Genomic DNA, 18541 nt, shown 5'->3' with positions numbered 1-18541 from the left:
AGGGTCCCCCGAGGCCGTGACCCCCACGCCCACACCTCCCAGTCGGGGACACTGAGGCCCCGGAAGAGGGGTTCTGTGCGGCAAATCCCGCGGCCCCGGTGCCGTGCCCACAGACCCGCCCAGCCTCCCTGCAGCCCGGAGACAGAAATAGACCGTGCTGGGGCTTCCAGAGTCCAAAGCAAAGGCATGCACTCGCGCTGCATTGTTGCCATGGTTATGGATAACAAGGGCTACGCTAAAGCACGGCAAATTAGCTAATAACCAGAGAGAAACTCCAACGGAGGCACGTTCCACAGAGCAAATTGCTTCCCTAATTTGGTGGCAATCTGGACCCCGGTGGCAGGGCAAGGGTGGCAGTGAGTGGGGGTGCGGCGCGGGCGATTATGGCGGAGGTGAGAGCTGGCAGCTCGTGCCGTTCCCAGGCTGCCCCCTCCCCACCCCCTCCCCCCATCACCACACAGGAGGCAGGAAAATGGAAGGTGTCTCAGGCCGGCAGGGAAGGGGGCCGGTGGCTGGGCTCTCTCCGGGGCCCCGGGGGCGGTGGCCCCTGGCCCTCGGCAGGATGGGTCGCTGGTTCTGGGTGAGAGCTGGGGGAAGTGAGGCGCTGACTGATTGGTCCCTGGAGGAATTTCCTCTGAGTCCTCAGGCCCCGACTTCCCGGGCATCTCCGTCTCCGCAACAGGACCTTTCAGGTCCTCCCCCCGGGAAGAGGAGAGCTGCTCCCCTCCTCCTGCCCCCACCTCCCGCCCCCGAGGCTGGACGGTCCTATTGGCTGGTTTGGACCCGTGGAATGCGTTGCCCTGAGTACTGAAGTCCTTTGTGACCCATGAGACTCGGATCTCCTGCCAGCATCTGTGGACCACAACGGCTAACTCCCTACGAGTGAGTTGGGTAAAATCATGTTCCAGATCTAACACAAACCAACCACGCTCCCAACCTCAGGACCACTGCAGCCTCTGTTCCCTGGGCCTGGAACACTTTTCCCTCTGCAGTCCCCAGGGCTTGCTCTCAAACTTTTCAGATCTGTGTTACTCCTGGTCCTCCCAGGACCAGAGAGATCAGCCATGCAAGGCTTTCATTAGGGGAAATGTCCTCATGAAAGGAAGTAAGGATGAGCAGGGGGAGGCCAGGGTTGCGGTCTGGTGGTTACGGAAGTCTGACCCCACGGAAGGAGGGAAGAGAGGAGGCATCATGGAAACGTCCTAGGGTTCTGTACAGGCTGAGGAAGTTTTGGCAAAATCCCTGAGCCAAAGCTTGCCGACGAGGGGTCAGGTCTTCCTGGAGAGGTCGAAGTTGGCAGGAAGCAGCTTTGGGAGATGTAACCTTCCAACCACTCCCCTCCAGCATCCCAACCATCCTCCCCTGCCTTGTGCCTTTTTGATTGTGCTTATCATTCACAGATTCCATAAATTACTTGCTTACTTACCAATTTTCCTATCCTTTGCCATGAAAAGGTAAGCTTCATGGCATGGGAATTTTTTTTCCAGAAATGAAGAGATTTAATATTCAAACCACCCAGACGAAACGTCATGGCAAATTTGATTTAAAAAAAAAACAAAAAAAACCAAGAGGAAGTAAAATTGACACTGGGGGAAGGCAGGGGCGAATGGAGGGAAGGGGAAGCCAAAGGCACGGAGCATGCGTGGGTGGGCGGGGTGGGGGGTCACCACCGCTCCAGCCAGGGACAGATCGTAACACACAGACAGGAACGGTCCACACCAGCTTCAGTCTGTCCGGAAGCCAGAGAGCCGTGTGGTGTGGGAAGTTTTGTCTGTTTTGTTCACTGCTATATCCTCGGGACATGGAATAGTGTCTGGTAGTCAAATAAAATATTAGAAGGAATGAAGGAGAGAGGGAAGGAGGGAGGGAAGGAAAGAGGGAAGGGAGGGAGGGAGGGAGGAAGGAAGGGAGGATGGGAGGAAGGAAGCGAGCAGAGGGAGGCAGGCAGGGAGGGAGGGAGCAGAGGGAGGAAGGAAGAAAGGGAGGGAGGGAGGGAGGAAGGAAGGAAGGGGAGGAAGGAAGGAAGGAAGGAAGGAAGGAAGGAAGGAAGGGAGGAAGGAAGGGAGGAAGGGAGGGAGGGAGGGAGGAAGGGAGGGAGGGAGGAAGGAAGGAAGTCAAGAAGGGTGGGAGTAAGGGAGGGAGGGAGGGAAGGAGGGAGGGAGGAAGGAAGGAAGGAAGGAAGGAAGGAAGGGTGAAGGAAGGAAAAAAGAAAATAAATGTTCCCTGATAGGTAAAGGGCCACTTTCAACTTCTGCAAGCCCCATGTTATGGACTAAACATTTGTGTCCCCCAAAATTCATATGTCAAAGCTCCCGACGGAATGTGGACGTGTGGCCGTGGGAAGGGAAGTAGCGTTAGATGAGGTCCCGGGGCGGGGGACCCCAGTGAGGCACCTGGGAGCGTGCTTAGCTCTTCTCTGCGCACGCACGAGGAAGGCCGCGCGAGCACACCTCTCGCAGGTGGTCCCCTGCAAGCCTGGAGGAGAGCCTCACTAGAAACGAATCAGCCAGCACCTTGGACTTGGCCCGCCCCGCCTCCACAGCTGTGAGGACTGTCTATGGTGAAAGCCGCCCAGCCGGCTGTTTAGTCACGGCAGCCCGGGTTGACCAAAGCACCCCAAGCCCCTCGTCAGGCCATGGACGGAGGGAGCATCAGTCAATTTTTCAGGCCACTCTCAAGTAGACATTTTCTTCTCGGTAAGCCTGTGTGTTGGCAGAAAGTGGGAACGCCTTTCTGGCACAGCTGCCAATTCACAAGGAGACGGGGAAATTGCACATTGGTGGCAGGTGGTGGCAGGCACGGATGAGGAGGGAAGGGGGACAGTGTCCTCTGGCCCAGCCTCTAAGATCCCGCCCACTCGAATTTCCTCTCAAATTCCTGGACAGTCTGGGGCCGCAGTGCCCTGATGACAGAGGTGGGGGGTGGGGAGAGGGCTGTGGTCTGGGGCGGGTTTCCCTACCTTGTTGCTATGGCAACAGAACGCAGCTGCAGGGGCCCCCCTGTCACTGCCCGCAGGGCTGCGTCCCATGGCGTGTGAGCAGGGCTGTCGGGCTGGGGAAGGAGGGAGCAAACGTGGAAAGGCCCCGTGGAGCCTCGGGGGACTCAGGGCGGCAGGTGGCAAGAGGGCTGCAGCCTCGCCCTCCTGGGCGCCAGGTCCCTGGGTGTGCGCACGGGCCCCAGTGCCGCCCTCTTCCGGTGGAAGGGACCGCTGGGAACCTGGAGGTACCAGGACCCCCACCTGGGCGAGCGCTGCTGTGTTCAAAGTCTCACAAGGTGCTTCCCCCAGGCTCCACCCACCATTGTCACCACAGCCCCTGCTTCCGCCAGAATCTGGGGACCTGGCTTAGACACGAGGCCCGTCTCCCAGACCTGGTGGTTGTTCCGCGTCCGCCTCTAAGCCGAGGGCGGAGTCGGGGTGCCCTGCTCCCCTGTCTGCTGCCCCGTGTGCCGCCCTCGTGACCCGCTCTGGCCCCAGGACGTGGCATCACTCCCAGACCACCCCGCACGGGCTCCGGCTCTGCGGCCATTCTCCGGGCCCGAGGCTTCAGTGGACTCTTCTCCGTCCTGACCCCCGGCCCCCTCCAGCCCCCCTCCCACCCTGCAGCCCCCTGTCCCCGGCCGTCCGCCTTGTCTCCACGTGAATTGTCACGGCAGCCTCCCAGCCAGCCCCGGCCGCCACTTTCTCCTGCAGCTGGGGCCTGGCGCGGTTTGGGCTCAGGGTCTCCCGCCTTGTTTCAAGAGCATGACCCCTGGCCCGACCCTCCCCCAGCAAGGCCCACAGCCTATTGGGACTCTGTAGACAGAGCGCAGGGGTGGGGGTGGCGGGTCATTGGGAGGGTAGGAGCAGCGTCCCTGTGGCCCTCCCCCATCCTCCTCCTTCCCATCTCCGCCGCCACCGCTTGAACCCGAACGCTCCCTCCCCCGGGCCAACACGACGAGCCCCCCACAGGCTGACACCAGCAAAGGCTTGCAGAACCCTCATGCCGCGGGTGCCCACGGGGCGGCTCGGCCCCGGCCAGGCCCCCTGTCCCGCTGCTACAGGCCATCCTAGTATCTTCAGCAGTGGCACTGCCGTGGCCACAGTGACAGAATCCGGTGCGCAGAACCTGTCACCGGCTTGTTATCTCGGGTAGGCCTCGGGGCGAGGTAGGGCGAGTCCAGGTGCGATCCGCTCAGCAGTTCACAGTCTCACACACGCAGGTCCTTCCTTCTTTCTGCCACCACCAGCTGGCCGTGGCTCGCGCCCCGTCACAGCCCCAAAACGTCTGTCACGGGTCCCTTGCGCACCTGCAAACACGCAGCCTCGGAGAAGGGCTCCGCGCCCGCCACCCTCCAGCCAGAATTGCGCGGCCAAACTTCCCGCCACATCTCATTGGCTGGAACGGTGCCCCACCCCCGTGCCTAAGCCAATCACTGGCAAGGGGCGTGGGCTTACGTGATTGGCTAACGTGATAGCCACGCCCCCGGGACTAGAGCAGGGCCCCGTTCCCCTCCTGCCGGGGTCTGCAAGGGGGAAGCAGCGGGTGGCCTAGCGCAGGCAATCACCCGCTCTCTGCCTCGGTATTTGTGCTTAAATGGACCCGAACACACGTGGTCAGTTCCCCCTCCAAGGACAGGCCAGGGCTGAGGGCTGCGGTCTAGAAGGCAAGGAGCCGTGGCCAGCAGACACTGAGGACATTATGCTGAACCAGGAAATGATGCACACAGAATAGTGGCAGCGGCGGTGGAAACAGAAAAGACACGTGCGAGAGAAATGTCAGCCTTAGAATCAGTGAGTCTTGGCAAGTCCTCGGGCGCAGGGGACGTAGGGCAAGGGGGCCGAACATGACCGTGGGTGCTCCAGCTAGAGCGCTTTGGGGCGTGCTGAAGCCGTCGGAATTGGGCTCTGTAGAAGTAAAGCCACCATATGCAAAGCCACCATAAACAAGGTCAAAATGCAGTCTAGGAAAAATACAGTATTTGCCATCCATATCACACAGGGCTAGTTATCCTAATAGATAAAGAGCTCTACAAATCAATCTGAAAAAAAAAAAAAAACAACAAGCAAATAAGAAAGAGGGCAAAGGATATGAACACAGATTTCAGAGAAGAAAATACAAATGTTTCTTGAACCTGTGAAAATATACACAACCTCAAGTTAATTTTTTTAATGTTTATTTATTTTTGAGAGAGAGACAGACACAGTGTGAGCAGGGGAGGGGCTGAGAGAGAGGGAGACACAGAATCCGAAGCAGGCTCCAGGCTCCGAGCTGTCAGCACAGAGCCTGACGCGGGGCTCAAACCCACTGACCGCGAGATCATGACCCGAGCCAAAGTCGATGCTTAACCTCCTGAGCCACCCAGGCGCCCCTAGTTCAGGCAGAATTCAATTCCTTGCAGCTATGTGCAGCTGGGGGCCACTCTGAGTTTCCAGAGGAGAGGGTTTTTTTGACAATAAATCATGGAAATAAGCATACAGAGCAAGGAACTAACCCTGAAGGCACATCCGACCATGTACTGGATGGATCCTGGGGATGCCCCAACTCCCCATATGTGATTCCAGGACCCCCTCCTCACGGGGCCCCATGTCACCAACAGACTCACCTCCTGCCTCCAGCTCTACCCGCCAGCCAGCCCGACAACCCTCACCGCTCCTGTTGTACCCCTCCCTGAGAGAGGACGGTCACCCTACGCCCTCCACTTTCTTTCACAGGCTTTTATTCATCTCGTAAGCTCAGTCCGGCGCTCAGCTCTCCTATGAAGCCTCTACCAGCCCCAGGGCTAGCCCCACCACCTCTCCTGGTCACTCTGGGCACTTGGGACAACATCGCCAGCTTCCGCCCAGTGTTGGGCACCCACTGTGGTGCCAAACCCTGTGCTTCACCCTAGCTTCTGTTAAAATCCGTCCTCGAAAACATTACTATCCATCTTTTAAAAAAAGAGAAATAGACACTTACAGTCACTGCCTACACCAGATGGCAGAGCTAGGGACGGACCCAGGATTCAAACCCAGGACTTGCCCCTTCCCACAGCTGCAGGTTCCATTACAGTTCCTCCCCCTCTAGGCCAGTGTATCTGAAACTGTTCTAGACGTTGGCCTTTGGCAAGAAACACATTTTGCGTTAAAGTCTAGTCCTTACCTACAAACAGTTCAGGAAACGATATCCTTTCTACTTTCAGTGCCCTCTGGTCTTTTCTATTTTATTTCATTTTCTTTTAAGTTTGTTTATTTTTTGAGAGAGAGAGAGAGAGAGAGAGAGCACATGCAAGGGGCAGGAAGAGAATCCCAAACAGGCTCCGTGTTGTCAGCTTGGAGCCTAACATGCGGCCGGATCCCAGGAACTACAAGCCCATGACCCGAGCTGAAATCAAGAGCCAGACGTCCGACTGAGCTACCTAGATGCTCCTGATTTCATTTTCTTAAGTGCTGGCTGTGATCCCCCAAGCTGATTCCGTGGTCCACGGACGGTGGCGACTGAGTTTGTCTTATTTATTTATTTATTTATTTATTTATTTATGTATTTATTTTTAAACTAAAGTTAGGTAACACACAGTGTAGCCTTGGCTTCAGGGGTAGAACCCAGTGATCCATCACTTAGACATGACACCCAGTGCTCATCCCAACACGGGCCCTCCTCAGTGCCCATCACCCATCTAGCCCATCCCCCACCTACCTGCCGCCAGCACCCCTCCGACGGTTCTCTGTATTTAAGAGTCTCATGGTTTGCCTCCCTCTCTGTTTTTATCTTAATTTCCCTTCCCTTCCCCTATGTTCATCTGTTTTGTTTCTCCAATTCCACATATGAGTGAAGTCATATGATGTCTGTCTTTCTCTGACTAATTTCCCTTAGCATAATACCCTCCAGTTCCATCCACATTGTTGCAAATGGCAAGATTTCGTTTTTTTTTTCACCAGTGAGTAGTATCCCATTGTATATATACCCACATCATCAGTCAGTGGACATCTGGGCTCTTTCCATGATTTGGCTATTGTCGATAGCGCTGCTATAAACGTTGGGGTGCATGTGCCCCTTCAAAGCAGCATTTTTTTACTCTTTAGATAAAGTCTTAGTAGTGCAGTTGCTGGTTCATAGGGTAGTTCTATTTTTAGTTTTTTGAGGAACCTCCATACTGTTTTCCAGAACGGCTGCACCAGCGTGCATTCCCACCAACAATGCAAAAGGGATCCTCTCTCTCCGCATCCTCGCCAACATCTGTTGCTGCCCGAGTTGTTCATGTGAGCCATTCTGACAGGTGTGAGGTGGCATCTCACGGTGGGTTTGATTTGTATTCCCCTGATGATGAGAGATGTGGGGCATTTTTTCATGTGTCGGTCGGCCATCTGGATGTCTTCTTTGGAGAGGTGTCTGTTCATGTATTTTGCCCATTTCTTCACTGGATTGTTTTTTGGGTGTTGAGTTTGATAAGTTCTTTATAGATTTTGGATACTAACCCTTTATCCAATACATCATTTGCAAGTATTTTTTCTCCCATTCCAACAGCTGCCTTTTAGTTTTGTTGACTGTTCCCTTTGCTATGCAGAAGTCTAAGTCTGAGTTTTAAACACCGCTCTGAACGGACAGCTCCTGTTTTCACAGGCCTCGCACAGAGCCCAGCACACAGTAGGTGCTCAATAAATCCCCAGGCTGACTTCCACTGAGTCAGGGCTCTGCCCTGGCCTAGGGAATAACTGATTCCCTGAACCAGTAGATAAGGCCCTGGGGCCCAGAAGCCCCAGTGGTGAATCCCCTTCCCCAGGGTCAAGTTTGAAATCACCAGGAGCTTCAGATGAAAAGTTGGAACTGACTCCACCCACAAGATCATTGTCAATCCAACGCAGCAGCCCTATTCGAGGCCCTCCGGCCCCACAGTAGGGGTCAGGGACCTGCCCTGGTGGCCACACACCCCTGGCCTGGGGAGTGGCCCAGGACGAGGGCACACACACGGACACTGACAGAGTCCTGTGCCGTCCCCATGGGCGGTGGCCCCTGTCAGCCAGGCAGTGACTGGCAGGTGAATCTCATCGGCCCTGGATTCCTCCTCCAACCGAACACAGTCCAAGAAGCTGGATTCTAAATTTAGCACCAAACTCTGGGAAACTGGTGCAGCTGTGGGCAGCACAGTGGGCAGTGAGGTCACTGCTCTGTTTCCCCCTCTGCTGGGACTGTCCTCATGCTCAAAAACCCGCCGCTGACACCCAGGGCCCAGGCTGGCAGACCAGTGTCTTAAAGCCCTTCTCTGAAAACTGCCACTCTGGGGGAGGGACGTGTGGCAGGTGACAACCCTGAGGCCGCACCACTGCCCTGACTCAGCATCCCTCCCGCTGCCCCTGCCCCGGGGGGGAGGGGAGGGGAGCCGGGCCTCCACCCCAGTCTGTCTCCGTGTCCTGGGGCTGCTGGGGGTCCTGGGGCAGGGCTGGGCTGACCCCTGCCGCGTCATCAGGCCGAGAAGCCTTTTCACCCGCCGGTGGGTGCCGGGCACACAGGCAGCTCTTGAACCACAGCCTGTAATCAGGGCTCACGCAGGGCGGCACCATCTGCCGGCCCCCCTCTTTGGTGTGGGGCCTGCATTCAACCCCCTCGGTTTCTATGACTTCCAGGCCAGGTCTGTATCCAGCTCCAGGAGAGGCCCCATCGAGGCTGGAGGCAGCATGGACTGACACAGCTCTCGGTCCTCCGGTTTGCAGCTGGGGTGACCTCCTCCTCCCTCTGGGACTTGCCCAATGTCAAGAGTGAAAGTATTGCATCTTGGGAACACCTTCGGTCCCAGAAAAACAGGATAGCTGGTCACAGTTCTGGCTTACGGGGTCCAGCTGGGTCTCACTCTCTCCTACTTTCCTTCCAGCCCCCTCCCCCGTGGCCTGCTCTGTGGGATTCAAGGCCCAGCATCAGACACAAATAAACAACCTTCCAGAGACTGCTTAATCAGCCCCACATTGTGAAGGTTAAAACCCGGTAAGATAGATAGATAGATAGATAGAGGGTGGGTAGAAGACTGAATGGCTAAATGGATGGATGGATGGGTGGATGGATAGATGTCCATAGACACCGGGTGGGAAAGTGTTAGCCGCACGGAGGCGTGAGCACTGAGTGACGTGTGCACGTGCACAGGCATAGAGGCAGCAGTCGTGACATACTAGATGGTTTTGCTGTTACTCGATGAGGGTCACAAATTGCTCACGTGTGAAATGGCCATGGCAGGAGCCGCTCCTGAGATGCTCAGAATCACGAGTTCAGGCAGAATGAATCTAGGCTGATGGTGACTTTCTTTGGTGGGGATGTTGACTGGGAGACAGCATGAGGGAGTCTGTGGCCCCGTTCTATGTCTTGATGTAGGTGGTGTTTACACGGGTATGCACATATGTGAAGCTTCACCGAGCCACACACACAACATGTGCACACTTTGCTGCCATATGTGGTAATCTGACAAAATGTTAAATTTCTTCTTGATGTGACAGGAGACCCAGAAAAGCTACCTGACGTCCCCTCTGCCATCAGTGTGGTTGGTGTAGGACCTCGTGTAACTTATTGGGACCACCGTGACCACATCCACAAATGGGTGAGCCTTGCCCGGGATCAAGGTGCACACGACCCCCTCGTCCCCAAATTCCCTAGGCATTTGTTTCAAAACAAACAAGGGGGAGGAGGCAGCTCCAGGGAAGGTCTATTAGGAGCTGACGTATGGTCCGGTCTAAGGGACTGACTCCCCCCGTGTGGCGTGTCTGTGCTTGCATTTCCAGCCACTGTCCTTTGGGCAAGGACGACTGTGGCTTCGTGTCTACACCCCGTGTACCTGTGAAGGCACTTCGGAAAGGCTGTAATACTACTCGGGACAAATGGAGGCTGTCAGCACCACAAGGAAAGGAGTGTGGCCAGCACCTGCCTTATAACTCGGGAGAAGGGGGGATGAGAATCCCCGCAGTTTGTAGGCTCGCGGGATGTGGGGCCGCACACCACCTCATTTGTCCCGCCTGGAATAATCCACAGGAGCTAAAAGCGAGATACACGCATGCACTTGGAGAGCTGGTGCATTTTTGTCCCGCTGATTTGCGCTTTCTCATTTTTTACCATATACACCAAACAAATACTACAGACATTTTAAAATGAAAATGTACGATTTTCAAGGAAGCTCTTCTCTCTGGGGGAAGGGGCGGCTGTTCTGAAGGCGGGGATCAGCCGAGCGTAGCCCAGCGGTCTGAAATGAATGCAAAGGTAGGCAGAGAACGCACCTGCGGCGTCACGCGGGGACTGTGACTGCCCCCACGGCCAGGTGTTTGATTTCAACTTTGGCGAACAGAAAACAGGCTTGGTTGGAGACAGGGAGACTGGGCTGCGGGCTCTGGAAATGGGAAAAGTAACAGCGCTATTAGACCCCGTTGCCGTAGCAACAGCACAGCAAAGCTATTTTGTGGTTAACTCGTGAGAGACAAGTCGGCACAAGGATTGATGTCAAGTTACGGCGCAATTTGGGCCGTGGGTATTTAACCTCCGTCCCCCACAGTCCTCTGAGCACACCCAGCGTGTTCCCAGCGAGCTCTGAATATGCCCTCTCTCTCCTGGTCCAGAAACTGTACGTGAGCTAGCGAGGGTGCAGGATTCGGGAATGGTCCCTCGAACCGTGCTTGCAAACCCCACTGAGGACCCCCCTGGGGACTTGGCTAAGCTGCAGAGGCTGACTCAAAGGCAGGTGTGCGGCGAGGCCCAAGATGCTGCATTTCGAACAAGCTCCAGATGATGTCCGTGCTGCCGGTCCAGGGACCACACTTTGAGTAGCAAAGCCCTAGCCTAGACTTCACGCTGGAAGAAACCAGAACATACATTTTTGTTCCCTGCTGTCCCTCCCGGGCCCAGCAGGAGGAGGCTCAGGACACGCTTTGTGAATAAACAAACAAAAGGATGAACAGATGACAGATGGGGGCTGCATTCATTCATCTATCGATACGCCGGTCATTTTAATTGAGGATGACACGTGCCCGCGGTAGAAGGCTGACACATTACGAAAGAAGCAAGGCTTTCCTCTTGTCTGCACTTCTGGTCACCTGCTAATAGGTTCTTTATCTTCCAGGAATTATTATCTCTAGATCTCTTTTTTCTCGACGCGAGTGGGAACAGACCGCAGGCACTGCTCAATGTCTTGTGGGGTTTTCCTTTTTAACATATGTGCCGGGCATTGTTCCATATCTGCACGTGGAGATTCCTCTCAACAGCCGTGTAGTATTCCATTCCAAACACATATAACTTCCCCCCTCCCTTTGCTGGACATTTCTGATTTTACACGTATTGGCACTTCGAACCGGGCTGCAGGAAACACTCTTGCATATTTGTGTTTGCACGTGAAAGCTAGGTGTTGGGTTAACCCCTAGATGTGCGGGGAGCAAAGCGAAAGAGTGGGATTATGGTTATGATGCTACGTAATGTTTCCTCGCCCCCAAAAGAAGCTGTACCGGTCTGGCTCTCTCTCTGGTATTTTATAACAACGTCTATTTCCCTAGACTTTTAGCTACTGTCCATTGTCTCGACTTTATCATAAGTGAAGAAAGAGTACTTGTTTTCATTTTATTTGCTAAATAGGAATGAGAGTCTGCATGTTTTCACGTGTTTCTGTGCATTATATCAACTAGCGAAACGCTATTCCGTTTAGGAACGTTATCGATTTTTGTGTATCGATTGGAAACCAGCAGCTGGATTCTCTTATTGCTTCTACCAGTGTTTTTCAGTCGATTCCTTGGGTTTTCTAGTTACATAAGCATCCTTCCATGTATCATGAAAAAAAACAATTTTGTCTCTTTCCTTAAAATTTTTACACCGCTATGTCTTTTCTTATGGTTGAGCAGCCCAGGAAAACTACCCATGTCTTCTTCTGGATGTCACTCTCGTCAACCGGTTTATGTCATTGAGAATCATGCTGACTTCTGGCTTGAGGTATAGTTTTGTCCTGCTGAGGAAATACCTGTGTTTGTAGGCGTTTCCTCAATTTCTATTTCATGAACACGCTGTAAAATCAAGAGCGATAATAAATGAAGTGTAAGGAAACATGACCCTGTACTGGGCCATCTCTAACTTCTGTGATGAGTCCCATTAGTGGAAATGTCTTCCTTGTCATCGTTTCTACTTGTGAGTATTTTATCAGGATTTTGTATCGATCTTTGTACCTGAAGTTTACCTCTATAATTCTTTTTCACGGCTCATCGGATCTGGATCCATATCACGTTGGCATTAAGCTCAATGTGAAACGTCCTCTGATGCCCTTGAAGGAGTTGGGGGTTCTCCTTTCCTCCAAGTTGCATGGAACTCACACTTTGTTTGAAAGGCACCAGTCAAGTCTCAAACGCCCAGCAGTGGGCAGCGAGGAATGAGTGGATGTGGGATGAGATGCCAGGAGGCTATTGAAGAGTCCACTCGGGCAGGCCGCTTCCTCCATGACGGGCCGTCGGGCTGGTTTAGATTTTCCACCTAGGATACAATCAGTTTTGGAAACTGACATTCTCCTAGAAAAAGTAGTCCAATTTCTTCCTATTTACTTGCATGAAGACAAGTGAAGCGTTTTCCTAAAATGTGATTTCCTCTGTACCCGTGATTATTTCCCAATTCCACTTCTAATTTTGTATGATTGTGCTTTCCCCTTTGGCCTTGTGCAGGTTGGCGGGCGTCTTGCCCCCCTCATCACGTGTGCGTTTTTCTTTCAAGTTACCTAGCTTTTGGGTCTATGTGCTAGTGTCCTATTTTCTGAGCCAGTAATTTTCCTCATTTTTGTGAACCCTTCCTTTCTTCTCCTTACTTTCGCTTTTTGTTATCTTTCCAATTTCTTGGGTTGTAAAAACCAGTTTCCAGCCCTGCGTGTGTAGTAATGCGGGGTTCTGAGAACAGAGACCTCCAGACCAGTGCTGTCCAACACAGGACCTGCCAGCTACTGAACTTTCAATTTTGATTAATTAGAACATGACAAAACTAGAAGTTCGGCTCCTCGGTGCATTAGGCACATTTTAGTGATTCGATAGCCACGTGTGGCTGGTGGCTGCTGTGTCAGACGTCCCAAACGTGGAACGTTTCCTTCTGGTGGAAAACAGAATGTGCAGTGGGGCCGTGACAGGTGACGAAAACCCACCCGAACTCATGCAGAGCCCTGAGGGCGGTCAGCACCTGCACAGCCCTGTGCGCAGCTGGCTCCCGTGTTTCGCTAGAGTCTCTGCGTCCCTCGGTTCTGTCTGTCTCAGCTTCCTCTAATCGACGCTTCAGCCTCCTTCCCGCTCCCCTTCCGGTTCTTCCTGCCCTCGGCTTTCCTATGCTCTGCCCAGCAGGGCTGTGTCGCTGCAAAGTCACACTCCCTGAATGGGGGTCTTTGCTGCACCACGAATGTAAGTGATTTATCCTCGGCTCTCTCTGCCTTGATTTCCCCGTCGCTGCGGGGGGGGGGGAGGATACAATAAATCCTATCTCATAGAATCGATGCGCAGACTGGATGAGACGCCGCATTCACAGCACTCGGCACAGGGCCTGGCACTCACTTGGCACTCCACAGACACTTGCTGAGGCACGTCCTCTGCAGGGGGCGGGCTGCTTGGCGGCCTGAGCTGTAGGCTCACCCCCTCCAAGGCTGGTGGAAAAGGGACCGTCTTCTCCATGAGCTGAAAAACCTCAGCTAGGACTCTGACAGCCGGGTGTGCGACGAATGCTCATCTTTGAAACAGTCCCTGTGGTCCAGAGCGTGCCCACTCCTGGCGGCACAGACCTGGCTCACGTGCCCCAACTCTGTGGCCAAAGTAACATTAGCGGCCGTGATTAACCACCTCATCCACACACCAGAATTTGAGGCAGAGGTCGTTTTCCAAAGAAAAAGTGGATTACTTTTATCAGAGGAAGGATACGGAAACCACGCGGGAGAGTCGGTGACCACGGGGGAGAGTCGGAAACCAGAGCAGAGCCTGGTACACCCCACCCCTGACGTCCCCAGTGCGTGTACACACATGTGCGCGTGCACACACACCTCTTCCCATGCACGCAATTTTTAAATGCCCACCTAACACAGCGCAACGATCCCACATGCGTCAAATATGCATCAACCTTGTACATTTCTGTCCATCAGATCTGGATGCGGCTCCTATGATCAGACGATCGTTTACCCCCTCCAAACACGCTCGGTACACAGTGGCGGAGGAATACTGGCACACACATGCACACACACACGTGCACATGTGCACACACACATGCACGAACGCACACGTGGAAAACTGGAAAAGCGGAAAACAGCACAGTCTCGAGTGAATGGTGTAAGCCACACGCTGCCTCACGAGGATTACACGGACTCCACTGTGTGGCCATGGAGTGAATTTCTTGGTCTGTCACTAAGGATGTCCCAAACTTTGCACCCTGAGGACATCTCCCTTGCCCGTTATTCCCCATGACCATGTATTAGGGGGGCTTGGGAGAGGACTCTCCTTCTGAACCTTTTCCCCTAACTGTGTAACTAAGGGGTCCTGGAAGTCTCTTTCCAGTTTGAGCAAACACAGACCCACCCTGCCAGTTTTAGGCTATTAGACCACATAAACTCCTTTACAATTCTGATATTCTGCCAGAAAAAAAAAAAAATGTTCTGGTGTCTTCTTTGAGCTGACATTCCCGCAATAGAAATCCTGCCAAGTCTTTCATTGGCCTTTGAATTCAAGCCCCTCTGTTGTTATATTTGTCACTTAGAGATAATCCTAGAAATGCTGGACTGTGCTGACTTTGGGTACAGTCTTGTGGTATGTTCTCCTACTGAAGCTGAATTTCTTTGGAAATTTTTAAAGAACAACTTGATTTAAGTACACTGGAAAATAACACGATGAAAATATCTTCTAAGATATCCAAACCGTAGTCCCTTCGTAACCACCCAGGCAGAAGAGCCCCCCCCATTCTCCAGAAGTTCCTTGGGGAATAAGGATCTATTTTTGCACAACGTGAGACGGCTAAGAGGTACGATCATAATTATATTGTCAGAAGTTTCTGCCACCATAATTCAGACTCAAAGTTAGCTAGCGTTTGGTTTGAAAACCTAATAAAATGTCAGTGTATCGGGCTTTGGGGCACTGTCTAAAACTGGACGTGGAACTTCAGTCACGTGCCCTGCCCACCTCAATTACGAACGGGTTCATGGCATTTGAACGGTCTGGCAGTTACCTGGTGCTTCTGACCAGCACAGACCACCATACCCATCAGCAACAGTGTGTCCAGCGGATGACCCAGCAAAGGCGTCCACTGAAGGACAGGTCATCGCTCGCCGGGTGCTTTGAGAAAGCTGACACTTGAATCTGAGGTTCTTAGATCAACGACCAAAACTGCACCTCTCCTGGGGCGCCTGGGTGGCTCAGTCGGTTAAGCATCCGACTTCGGCTCAGGTCATGATCTTGCGGTCCGTGAGTTCAAGCCCCGCGTCAGGCTCTGTGCTGACCACTCAGAGCCTGGAGCCTGTTTCGGATTCTGGGTCTCCCTCTCTCTCTGCCCCTCCCCCATTCATGCTCTGTCTCTCTCTCTCTGTCTCAAAAATAAATAAACATTAAAAAAAAAAATTTCGGGGTGCCTGGGTGGAGCAGTTGGTTAAGCGTCCGACTTCAGCCAGGTCACGATCTCGCGGTCTGTGAGTTCGAGCCCCGCGTCGGGCTCTGGGCTGATGGCTCAGAGCCTGGAGCCTGTTTCCGATTCTGTGTCTCCCTCTCTCTCTGCCCCTCCCCCGTTCATGTTCTGTCTCTCTCTGTCCCAAAAATAAATAAACGTTGAAAAAAAAAATTTTTTTTTAATAAAATAAAATAAAATAAAATAAAAATTTCAAAACTGCACCTCTCCTGTCGACGAAACCCCTACCCCACTGCCCCAGGTGCCACCCCGCCTTGCAGAGGCTTCACCCCAAAAGTCAGATGCCTGGGCAGCCCCCCGCACCCCAGCCATTCCTCACCTCACTCTCACATCAGAACCTCAAGGACACGAGTCTGATTGTAAGGTCATGTGCCCGCATCCTGGATGCCAAGCCAGCGGGGAAATGAGTTTCCAAGTTTCTCCCTCAGGGAAAAAAGATGGGGTTTGTAAGGCTGTAATTCTCTGAATGTAGCAACATGACTCAAAAGGTTCTAAGTGTCTGTAATATGTGGTCAATGCCCACGACAAACATCAAAGTCTATTTTTCAGCCAAGAAATCCACATCTGGAAACTTAAATCATGTAATGGCCAAAGTTCCGTCTATATATATATATATATATATATATATATATTTTTTTTTTTTTTTTTGAGTGGAGAAGGGCAGAGAGAGAGGGAGACACAGAATCCAAAGCAGGCTCCAGGCTCTGAGTTGTCAGCACAAAGCCCAATGCCAGGCCTGAACTCACAAACCACAAGATCACAGAAGTCGTGAAGTTGGACGTTTAACCAACTGAGCCCCCCAGCACCCCAAAGTTCCATACCTCTGAGAGTTACAGAGGTCAGCTCTCAGAGGCATGCAGGCTACCTCATGGTTAAACCCAACTGGGACCAATAAACCTCTCTCAACCTTCTCCCTGCACCACCCCCCCCATCTCATTAAGTTGGCTCTAAATAACTACTCATTGAACTTCATGATGAACAAGCTTGGCTTGGAAGGATTCTCTGGTCTCCACACGATGACAATGAGACACCTGTTCCAGGCAGACAATGTGGGACTTTTCTTGGCATTCCAGGCTCCCTGTTTACACCTGGCACACCAGCGTGGTTATTCTCAATGTGTTCGGTTGCTGGACTTAGGACCTGCCAGTTTGGGTGAAATGGGGTATCTTACGGGCCACTTTCTTTGTGCCCTTTGCCCCCTCCGTTAAGGAGCTGCAGGTAAGCCTCAGGGTTGATTCCTGTGCTGCATCCGAAGAACTGATTTTCCTTTAGTATCTGGACTGAGCGTCCAAGGCATTCACCAAGATGGCGGCAGGTGACGTATCAAACTTTTCTGGGAGTGTCTTTGGCAGTCACGGACACCACTGACGCTGCCGTAAGAGAGAACATCGTCTTCTGTCCCATCCCACCCCTGACTAGCAGCACCCTCCACAGCCCTCCACTGACAGTATATGAAGTTGTGGTTGATAATAGGGAACATTTGTCAACCCTCCTACAGAGATAAGATTCAATACGAAAGAAGGATGTTATTTGAAAAAGAGTGGGTCTTCATTTGCATACCACGATCCTGAAGGCTCTTCCGGAGCATTCTGATCCAGATTTGAGATGTAGGTTGAAACAAAACAGGCCAGATTCTGATTCCTCCCTCCCCAACCTCAATGTCGCCAAATAAGACAGGACGAACTGGGCCAACTTGACGTGGTTGTTGGTGGCCTGGCCCACACAAGTCTGTTTCTTTTTCTTTATGTCCTGAAATTAATTTTATTTATTTTTTATTTATTTATTTTTTCTGAAGTTAATTTTAAAACACGGTCCATAAAAGCAGCAACCTCCTGCCTTTCCTCGTCCGTGTTCTGGGCTCTCCTGGCTCTTACCTCCGTAGTACAGAACGGCAGGCGTCCACCATTGTTTCTTGACTTGCCAGCCGGCTGCTGTGCTGGATGAGGATGTGGCTGCCCGAAACCCCCCTCCCCTCCACCCTCTGCAACGTCCTGATGTTAGACTAGTTGGACCTCCACCTGGATGACCTCTGTAACTCTGAGCCACGAGCCAACACGGCTTCCTGCCCTGTCGAACACCTGCCCCCCTCCGCCTCTGCCCGCTGCGCTGTCTCCGCTGCATTTGAACACCGGCAGCCGGACCCTTCTGTTCCATCCCAGGACTCAAGTTGCCTTTGTTCTGTCTGTGGGACGTGGCCAGATGCTGACGCTGGCCAGTGTCTGTGGTCCCGCGACGCCGGACGGCACAGCCGGGCCCCACAGGCTGCCGCTCACTCGTCCTGCGGTTTCCAACGACACTCTGTGTCCTATTATTGCTATTTCCTTTTGTTTCACATGCTCCGTAATATAACCTGGTCAACCGAGTTCCTCCCCCAGGGACCTCCCTCGCGGAGTGGTTCCAAGCACACTCTGGCTTCCTCTTCACCGATTTCCGGGGGGATCCCGTCTGGTGCTCCCCAGCCCCCCCGCCTTTCCTGGTCTGCTCCTTTCTTCTTTGCTCAGGCATGTTCTCAAATAGCTTCTAAGCTTTGTGAGGTTTCAGAGTCCCTGCACGTCTGACATGACCTCTTCCCACCTTCTCATGTCCAGGTTAAAATCTTTGTTCTTCAACCAAAACAAGAAATCACAACAGACTAAATGCAGAAACAGATAGGACCCTCTGGCCTCGTCTACTAAGCCAGACGTTAAAGAGATTTCCAGAATGCTGTCTTTCATGAAATTGTCATTTATATTAACACGTAATGGGTTTACTATTTTTTAATGGATTTGTACATTAAAAAAAAATTGTAATTATAATTCCCCCTCAAAACATAGAAGGCAGGGCTCTAATGTCTTCCAGAACCCAGCACAGTGGGTGACACAGCCGTGGCTAATCCGAGTCCTGTTATTCTCCAGCTGACCCGCATCATGTCTGGAGCTCTCCCAGCTCTTCCCCGGGTGGGCTATGGCGCAGCC

The sequence above is a fragment of the Prionailurus bengalensis genome, chromosome B3, assembly GCF_016509475.1.
Source record: "Prionailurus bengalensis isolate Pbe53 chromosome B3, Fcat_Pben_1.1_paternal_pri, whole genome shotgun sequence".
Taxonomy (NCBI): domain Eukaryota; kingdom Metazoa; phylum Chordata; class Mammalia; order Carnivora; family Felidae; genus Prionailurus; species Prionailurus bengalensis.
Note: the sequence above shows the minus strand (reverse complement) of the source record.